This window comes from Antechinus flavipes, chromosome 4 (assembly GCF_016432865.1).
Source record: "Antechinus flavipes isolate AdamAnt ecotype Samford, QLD, Australia chromosome 4, AdamAnt_v2, whole genome shotgun sequence".
In the NCBI taxonomy this organism is placed as follows: Eukaryota; Metazoa; Chordata; class Mammalia; order Dasyuromorphia; family Dasyuridae; genus Antechinus; species Antechinus flavipes.
The window spans coordinates 32,351,156-32,361,415 of NC_067401.1; the positions used below are offsets into that span (position 1 = coordinate 32,351,156).

Sequence of the window (10,260 nt, forward strand, 5' to 3'; positions counted from 1 at the left end):
GTCCTCTCCTATTTGGACTGCCCCATCTGGAGGAGAGCAGCGGAGACCCTCGGCCTCGAGCTCGCTCCTGGCCTTTGTCCCGGCTGTGTCCTGGGACACTGAGAAGCCCCGCGTGCTGCTCTGCTGTGAGGGGCCGGGACCGGGACCGAGGGGGGCTGACACTGTGCACGCGTGAACACCTACACATATGTACATATGCACGTATGCACCCATGCATGCACGCATGCATCTACTGCCTCCTGGTGGCTCTTCTCGCTCGTGGGGAGAAGGGCACCCTCACAAGCCCACCCGAGATGGAGGTGGGCGTCCTTGTTTTGAAATTGCGGGGGTTGTCGGGGGAAAGAATGGAATGGCTGATGGCCCCGGGATATTGAGGGGGATGTGGGGGAGCTGAGGCTCCTGCGTGGGGGAGGAGGAGGGAGGCATCCCAGGGATCGGGCTGGGGGGAGCGCACTCGGGGACTTCTTCTCAGAGCCGGAGTGGGCCCGTGGCCCCTCCGGAACTCCGGGACAGCGCTCCCGGAGGTCATGGCGGGCAGCCTCGGCGCGCGGCCGGGCTTTGGCCAAGCTTCGGGGGCTGCTGCCGAGCGTGAGCCCAGGGGGAGCTCGGACTGGGCACGGGGCCGGGGCAGAAGCTGGGCCAGCAGCCCGAGAGGCCCGGGCCAGCCGCGGCTGCCCTGCCTGCCTTCCACTGACTGCTTTCCCCTGCTGCAAGCCTGTCAGGCGCGGTGGCCAAGTGGTAAGGCGTCGGTCTCGTAAACCGAAGATCGCGGGTTCGAACCCCGTCCGTGCCTGCGGCGTGGGGGGCCGTGGCCCGGCCCTCTCCGGCTCCCGGCCCTCCTAGCCAGGGCGCATTTTTGGTTATTTTAGACATTTGTTCTTCGGGGGTTCCCCACCCCCCTCCCCAATGTCCGGTAGGCTCGCATCGCAGGCAGATCTTGCAGCGATCCAAGCCAAGGCCTGATCGGGCCGGGCCTGCGGTGCGAGGAGCAGTTTAGAAGGGTTGAATCTCAGGCAGATTTTAGGAGGGACGCACCCTTTAGCTAGGCTAAAAGCTGGGAGCGGGGGACATGGATAGTGTCCTCCCTTCCCTGCTCTAGGCAATGAGCATCTGCACCTGACCCTGCCGGGACAGAATCCCACGGAGATAGCTCAGGGACCAGCTCCCGCGAGGTCCCAGCGGAGCTTCAAGGGATCCCTCCTCCCTTGGGGCGCCTCTAGCAGCTGTCCAGCTGTGCCCAGCTGCGGTGCGGCCCCCAGAACCCGGTGAGAGCCCCCACGAGAGGGCGCGGGCATTCGGGGCTAGGGAACGAACTCCCCTCCTTCAGGTGAGATTCTGCTTCGGGGCGCGCGGCTGCGATTTCCCTGGGGCGTTCCGTTTCTTTTTATTTTTTCCTCTTCTACTTCTCTTAGTTGTTTTTTTTTTTTTAACTAATTACTTTTTGTTTATACGTTGCTTATAGGTCTCAGTCTATCTCTCCTCCCCAACGCCTCCCCGAGAGCCAATGAAAAAAGTGCAAGGAAACTATGCAACAGTGACAAAGTCTGAAGATACAGTTTCCCAAGTCCAGGACTCCCCCCACTCCCCACATCTGCAAAGAAAGGGGGAAGCTTCTTTGGGCCCAGGCTTGGCCGCTAGCATGTGGAAGCTTTCGCTTTGCTCTATTTGATCGCAAGTTCCATTTCCTAAGCAACAGATCAACAAAGGCTGAATTATACGAAGTGTCCCACACCCATAATTCATCACTTTCGAGAAAGGTGGAGAAAAGAGATTTTCCTGACCCCAAATGCAGTTGTTCTAGGGTTGCCTCTGTTTAAGGTGCATGAGATCTTGAGTCTCAATTTGTTTGGTGCAGGCTTATCTTCCCCAAAGGGATCCCTCCAGAAGTATCCTTGGAAAAAAGTCCACTCCCAGTGCTCAGGCAATTTTTTTTCAAGAGGAAAACCAGACCCTTAATGATTTCTCTCCCCCTCCTCCCCACCTCCTCCCCCCCAGGGGATTAAGGAAGTGGGTTCTCCTTTTTACCAGATTTGGAAAATAACCCAGAGAGACTTTTATTATAAGGGGCATTAGCCCTGGTGGGAAGACTAAAGTTGAAATTCCCAACCTTTTCTTTTTTGAGGTTTCTTTTCAAAGTTAAGCAAATTCTCACATCTTTCACGCAAATACATTTGTAGTTGTATTGTACTCTCCTCTAAGCCTTAGTTTTCTTATCTATTAAATGGGGACAGTTTTAACTGTACTACCTGATTTACAGGATTGTTATTAGGAAAGTGTTTTGCAAGCCTTAAAGAGCTAGATTATAATGATAAATACAATATGATATTATATAAGTGACTATAGAATGATATATCTTGTATGTAAATATGAGATAGAAAGTAATATATGTGAATATAAGATATAAAATGATATATGTAAATATAAGATATAAAATAACGTATAATATAAATAATTGTGAATATAAGATATAAAATAATATTTGTAAATATAACAAAATAGTATATATTATATGTAAACATAATATGTAACATAAATATATTGTGGTATTATAGAATATAATTATAAGCATATGTATCATTATATTTTAGTATATTGATATAGTATATTATTATGATATATTATACATATAATAAATATTATTATCAATCATCATCATCTTGCTCTCATCATTTTCTAGAAGTTTAGTTAGAAGTGATCTTGGGACAAATTTCATTGTTATTATAATATCTGCTGAATGAGAAAAAAATTGTGATGAAAGCTTTAGGGAATTCAGCAAGTCTGTAAGCAAATGTGTTTTTTATTATCTACAATAACTACCACCTAGATTTGACAAGTTATAATACAAGAACAATGTTTATTCAGTCCATAGGAGGTATGTTTGCTTATTTCAAGAGTGTAATATGGATTTCCCCAAGCTTTGCAAGCACTCTTTGACCCCTTTTCACACTAACCCTCTCCCTCTTCCTTCCAAAAGAAAAACACCTTGGAGGGGATTAGAGAGTGGGAATTTCTTCTCCAAGTAAAACAAAACTAAACTAAGGAAAATTGACAGAAAATCTGGAGTCAGAAAAGTCAAAAAGAGTTTATTAAACAACTACTATGGGCTAGACTCTGTGTTAGGCTCTGAGCATAGAAAGAAAGGCAAAAGATAAGACAAGTCCTGTCCTCAAGAAGCTCCCAATCTAATGGGGAAGACAACATGCGAACAATCCTATACAAAGAAGATCCACAGAGATAAATTTGAGGAATCATTAGTTTTATGGGGAGACCAGGAAAGGCCTTATGAAGAAGGTGGTGTTCAACCAGGGACTTGAAGGAAGCCAGAGAAGCCAAGAGGCAGAAAGGAGAAGGGTAAGAATTCCAGACTTGGGGACCATCCAGGGAAAAAGTCAGGAGACAAAAGGAACAGCAGGAAAGCCTGTGTGGTGGGAAATGAGTTATAAGGAGACTGGAAAGATAGGAAGGTTGTGTTATCAGGGGCTTTGAATGGCAACAGAATTTTATATTTGATTCTAGAGGTGATAGAGAATTCCTGGGAATGGGAAGAGATTGAGAAAAACTAGAGAGAAAAAGAGATACAAAGTAAGAGATAGAAAGTGACAGACAGAAAGGAGGGACAGAGATAAAGACAGAGACAGTCAGAGAGAGAAAGATAGATAGAGAGAGACAGAGAAAAAGATGAAAAAAGAGAGAGACAGAGACCGAGGGACAGAAAGAGAGGCAGAGACAGAGATAGAGAGATAGAGAAAGACAGACACAGACTCAGAGATAGAGAAAGAGACAGAGAGAGTCAGAAAGATCCAAGATCAACAGACCTAAGTGTGCTGGCTAAGAGCTATGTCTGGCTCTTGGGGGGGGGGAGAGGGGAGGGTTAGGAAAAGCTCCCCCAGAGCTTCTAATAACCACCCAATGGAGTGGCCCAAATATATCTGGACCTTGAATTCCTGGATTTTGGATGCTTACACCCAGTCCCAGAGCAGCCTCAGCAGGTATACGTTTCAAAATGAGAAGAGAATCATGTGATCCTACTGGTGGGAGCAACTGAACCCCAGCTTTCTGGAGAAATGCTCAGAGTTCTTTAACTCCGGCTTCCTGGATGGAGGAAGAGGAATTCCTGGAAATAAGAGCCCAGAATCCAGCTTCTAGCATTCAAAGGGTGATATCCTGGACAGCATCAGTCTCATAATTATCTCCCTCGTAACCTCAAATTTGAGAGCTCAGTGATGTCTCTCAGTCAGATCAACAATATCAGATATTTGACAAGAATGCCAAGAAGGCTGAGTTCTGGGACATCCAGTGATGTAATCCCTGTTTAAGTTCAAGTAGCTTACATTACACTGAAAAAATAAAACCTCGTTGATACATAGATATGGAATATATACAAATAAACATACTCCCACTGCATCCAGAATCATCTCCAGTCGTCCTGATCTATATCTTGCCACTGGATTCAGATGGCTCTGGAAGAGAAAATGAGGCTGGTGACCTTGACCAGCCTTCCCTCAGTTAAATCCAATTCACTTGCATGTCACGTCATCACCTCCCTGATGTCATGGTCTTTTTGAAGGACAAGCAACAACAACAACAACTAAACACAAAGTATTGGGAGGCAACAATAACTGGGGGTATCAGGGAAGGCTTCTTGAAGGATCTATCATTTGAGCTCAGCCTTGATGGATCCCAAGGGTCCTAGGAAGTAGAAATGAAGAAGAAGAATTACAGGAAAATGGGGAGAGCTTGTGCAAAGTCAAAAAGACAGGAAATATGATGTATAAAAAACAGCAAATAGGACAAGTTAGTTGAGGGCGGATTGTGTGAGAAAAAATAATGTGAATCTCTGGAAAAATAGAGTGGAGATAGAAACAGTATATGACTTCAAATACTAAACACAGGAGTTTGTATTTTATCCTAGAAACAATAGAAAGTCATGGAAGCTTCTTGAGTGGGAGTGCCATACAGGTTTAGACATGAGCTTGAAGAATATCAATTTGGCAGCTTTGTGGTGTTCTGAACAGAGGGAGATTGTCGAGTGGGAAATTAATTAGGACTAATCTAGGTAAGAGGTGATGAGATGCTGAACTAGAATAATTATGGTGTGGTTAGAGAGAGAGAAGGGAAGTTATTGTTATTGGACAGTACCAACCTCTTGGAGAGAGAAGAGGACTACATATGTAATTGTAGGAGCTGACAGGCAAATTTAAGAACTATAATCATATAGACCCAAAGATCTGGACTTTTTTTTTCCCCTTCACTATTTCAATCCTTCAGCATACGTCCAATGGGAAGGGAGTTGCCAATTTAGCAAATAATCAGTATGTTTCCCTCCTGAAATGGAGATAACTCCTCAGGGTAATGCTATAAGATAGAAAGTATGTTTTGGTCCCTGGGATGACAATAGGATTTATTAGAATGTTAGGGGGGGGTTAATTGTCTATTCTCTCCACATGCATTTCCCTTCTGTGGAAGTCCAAACCTTCAGGGTAGTACTCTAAAGATAAATGCCTGTTGGTCTGGGGAGGGATGAGGAGAAAAGTAGAACTTGTCTAAGAGAAAGTGGAATTTTATTGGATGTTTATGTTGTCCATAGGGTGAATAACCTATAATACATATAACTACACATACAAATACATATCATATAATACATATAAATACACACAACATACACAATACATACAATTTATATATACGTGCACACACATATGCAAATACATGTCCATATACACACATGAGGATTTGAAAAGGGCCTGCCTTCTCCCCTATTTCCTAGGTGTCCTAACCTAGGGTTATATATACACCTGGGTATTGACCCTGACCAGGTCAGGGGTCAGGGATTATCTCTGCTGAAAGTGCAGGAGGGGTGTCAGGTTCCAGTCTCCCAAGTCTTATAGAAATAAAAGGAGTGTTGTCCAAACAGCTCCAGTAACATTTGCCCCCCTCTGAAGCATAAGCCCCTCTTGTTGTCTGTTGTTTGAAGACTCGATGGGTGACTTCTTGGCTCCATCGAACTGGTGTTGGAAGGCTGAAGTCTGCAAAAGCAAAAGCTGAATTTACTTGGCCAGGCAGAAAGCCTTGTTGGCTTTCTCTGGGCCTGCCTACTTGAGTGAAAGATAATGCACATTTCAGGCTTTGTTATTTTGCAGAACTTGACTTAAGGAAGAACATATCAAGGCAGAGGGAAATGATGCATATATTTTTACCGCAGGCTACTCAGAAAATCCCAACCTGGGGGAGGTATAGCTAATTTGACATGTCCTCCATGGACATAGAATAATAGATCTGGGCAGGTTCTCAGAGATTATCTAGTTCACCATTATTATTTTGTTTAGCTTTTTAAAAATATTTTATTGATGTCAAAGGGGAAAAAAATCACTGATACATCACCCTGCAATAGAATCCTCTTCTGAACTTTGAAGGGTTAGGGAAATCCAACAAGTCTGTTAAAAAAAATACATTATTAATGTTTGCCAATATATGTCTCATTTAATTCACTACCATCTCTCTACTGAGAGAAAGAGGGATATATCTTGTCACGAGTCCATTGGAATCAAGATTGGTCATTGCCTTGATAGCATTTAGTATTATTTTTCTTTATATTATAGTGATCGATGTGAATATAACAATCTATACTCTAGGCTCTGCTTACTTCTAGTCACCATGTCATGCAAGTGTTTAATGCAAAGATTCTTTGATTTCTTTATGTTTGTTGTTTCCTATAGTGCCGGGATATTCTATTATATTTGTATATAACTTCCTCATTTTATAGTGGAGAAAACCAAGGAAAGATACCTATTCAAAGGGTCTTTAAAACTGGGAATAAATCCTTTGATCAGATAAAATGTCAACCAATTTTAACAGCTAAATTATTGAGTTAAAGTACTCTTTATCTTTTTGTCTATTGCCTATTCTGTCCATTCTTGTGTTAAAAATGCACACACACCTTACTCAATAAAAACAAATAGTAAATAAAAGAGCTGGAAAAGCTGGATATTACCATGTTGTTCAAGCTTTGGAGGAAAGGAGGAAGGGGGTTGAGAGGAAAGGAAAAAAGAGGGGAAAGGGGAAGAAAAAAGACATGGAGAGACCGAGTCAGACAGACAAGGAGGGAGAGTATATTGTGTGTGTTGTATTTTGTGTGTGTGTGTGTGTATATGTTTTATGACCAAGATTACTCTCTTCATCCAGGGCCATATTCAGGTATAATCATGACTATAAGCTCAATGCAAGAGAAAAATAAGGGCTTTAGTATTTATCAGAAATTTATTCCAACTGAGTAGATATTCCTCATTTGGAGAATGGCTGAATAAGTTATGGTATATGAATGTTATTATTCTATAAGAACAACATTATATTATTATTCTATTATTATTGTTCTATAAGAAACAATCAGCAGAATGATTTTTTAAACTTTTTTATTATAGTTTTTTATTGACAGAACATATGCATGGGTAATTATTCAACATTGTCCCTTGCACACACTTCTGTTCCAACTTTTCCCTTCCCTGCCTCCACCCCCACCCCTGGATGGCAGGCAGTCTTATATGTGTTAAATATGTTAAAGTATAACTTAAATACAATATATGTGTACAGATCCATACAGTTCTCTTGTTGCACAAGAAAAATCGCATTCAGAAGGTAAAAATAACCTGGGAAGAAAAATAAAAATGCAAATAGTCCACATTCAATTCCCAGTGTTCCTTCTCTGGTTTAGCTGCTTCTGTCCATTATTGATCAGTTGGAACTGAATTGGATCTTTCTCCTTGTCGAAGATAGCCATTCCATCAGAATACATCCTCATATAGTATTGTTGTTGAAGTATATAATGATCTCTTGGTTCTGCTCATTTCACTCAGCATTAGTTCAGGCCAGCATCAGGCTTTTCCAGATCTCTCTGAAATCATCTTGCTGGTCATTTTTACAGAACAATAATATTCCATAACATTCATATACCACAGTTTACCCAGCCATTCTCCAATTGATGGGCATCCATTCAATTTCCAATTTCTAGCCACCACAAAAAGGGCTGCCACAAACATTTTGGCACATGTGGGTCCCTTTCCTTTCTTTATTATCTCTTTGGGATATAAGCCCAGTAGTAACACTGCTGGATCAAAGGGAATGCACAGTTTGATAGCCCATTGGGCTTAGCTCCAAATTGCTCTCCAGAATGGTTGGATCCTTTCACAGTTCCACTAACAATGTATGTGTCCCAGTTTTCCACATCCCTCCAACATTCATCACTATCTTTTCCTTGTCACCTTAGCCAATCTGACAGGTGTGTAATGGCATCTCAGAGTTGTCTTAATTTACATTTCTCTGATCAATAGTGATTTGGAACACTCTTTCATATGAGTGGAAATAGTTTCAATTTCTTCATCTGAAAATTGTCTGTTCATATCCTTTGACCATTTATCAATTGAAGAATGGCTTGATTTCTTATAAATTAGAGTCAATTCTCTATATATTTTGGAAATGAGGCCTTTATCAGAACCTTTGACTGTAAAAGTGTTTTCTCAGTTTATCAGCAGAATGATTTGAGAGAGACCCGAAGAGACTTCTACAAACTGATGCTAAGTGAAATGAGCAGATCATCCTACCTGGCAACAAGATTATACGAAGATCAATTCTGATGGACGTGGCCATCTTCAAGAATGAGATGACTGAGGCCAATTCCAATGATTTTGTAATGAAGAGAGCCATCTGCACCCAGAGAGAGGACTGGAAATTAAGAATGGATCGCAACATAGTATTTTCACTTTTTTTGTTGTTATTTGCATTTTGTTTTCCTTCATTTTTTCCCTTTTTGATCTGGTTTTTCTTGTGCAGCAAGATAATTGTAGAAATATGTATAGAAGAATTGCACATGTTTAACATATACTAGATTACTTAACATCTAGGGAAAGGGATGGGGGGAAAAGGGGGCAATTTAGAACACAAGGTTTTGCAAGGGTCCATGTTGAAAAATTATCCATGCATATGCTTTGAAAATAAAAAGCTTTAATCAAAAAAAAAAATGAAATTAACATTAAAATAACAATAAAATTGAAAACAACAACAAAAAAGAAATTTATTCCATTAAGTACATTTGATTTTAAATTTTATATTTTAATTTTTAAATCTTACTTTATTAGTATCTTTTGCTTTCACATTGATTTCACTTTGGAATTTATCCCTTTCCTTCCCCCTATCCAAGAATCATCCTTTAAAAAAGATTTTTTTTAAAAGCACAAAAAAGCAGACTAATTTACAGTGTCAGTCATATTTAATCACCAGAATTTCAGAGTCATTGAATGATGTGTTAGATGCCAGGAATGAGAAGAGCTAGGTGATCAGGAACATGGGGTGGAACTAAGAGATAAGATAAATAGAAACTATGAGTTTAAGAGAAGTGGGTATTATTGATCAAACAATCAATCAGCTTGTATGTATTAAGTGCTTACTAAGTGCCAGGCACTCTGCTGAGGATATAAAGAAAGCAAAATCAGTCCCTGCCCTTGAAAAGCTTACATTTTAATGGGGAAGACAACACTGAAATAAATATGCTTTCTTCCTTCCCCAGATTTTGTGGAACTGGTCTTTCCTGATTCTCTGCCTGCCTCTCTGGAAGCTCCTTCTCGGTTTCATTTTAGATCATTATCTAACCATTATGCCTGACTGTCCCTTGAGGCTCTACTACCCTGGGTGTGCTTCTCCTTTCTCAGGGTGACTTTCTCAGCTCCCATTGGTTTAACTATTATCACTCTGCATATGACTCCCAGAGCTACATATCCAGATCAAATGTCTTTCTGAGCTTCCATTCCACATCATCAACTGTCTATTGGACATCTTCTCCATGCCTTTGTCCCTTGGGCATCTAAAACTTAACATTTCACAAACACCATCTTTCCTTGGCTCTAGTAAGAACAATTCATCTGGTGACCCAACCCACAGTCTTGGAGTCATTCTTTACTCTTAACTCTTCCTCATCTCTCACCACCAATCAGTTCTCAAATCTTGGCATTTTTGCCTCCATGACATCTCTCACATCTCTCTTCTTCTGTTCACTTAAATGACCACTAACCAGTTCATGTCCTTATCATCTCTTGCCTGAATGGTAGCCTTCCTTCTGTTTTTTTTTTTTTTTTAATATCCCTAGACTTTTTCCAGGTATTTTTTCATTGCCATTTCCCATGACAAATAATATTTTTAAAGAAAAAGAATTGGGGCAGCTAGATGGCACAGTGGACACGGCACCAGCCCTGAAGTCAGGAGAACCTGAGTTCA

At 41.3% G+C, this 10,260-nt stretch overlaps 1 non-coding gene across 1 annotated transcript; it reads left to right on the forward strand.

Moving 5' to 3' along the window:
• The first annotated feature begins 721 nt into the window (after positions 1-721).
• Positions 722-793, forward strand: TRNAT-CGU (transfer RNA threonine (anticodon CGU)). The gene has a single exon. It is a non-coding gene; the product is annotated as a tRNA-Thr (tRNA).
• Positions 794-10,260: the final 9,467 nt, after the last annotated feature.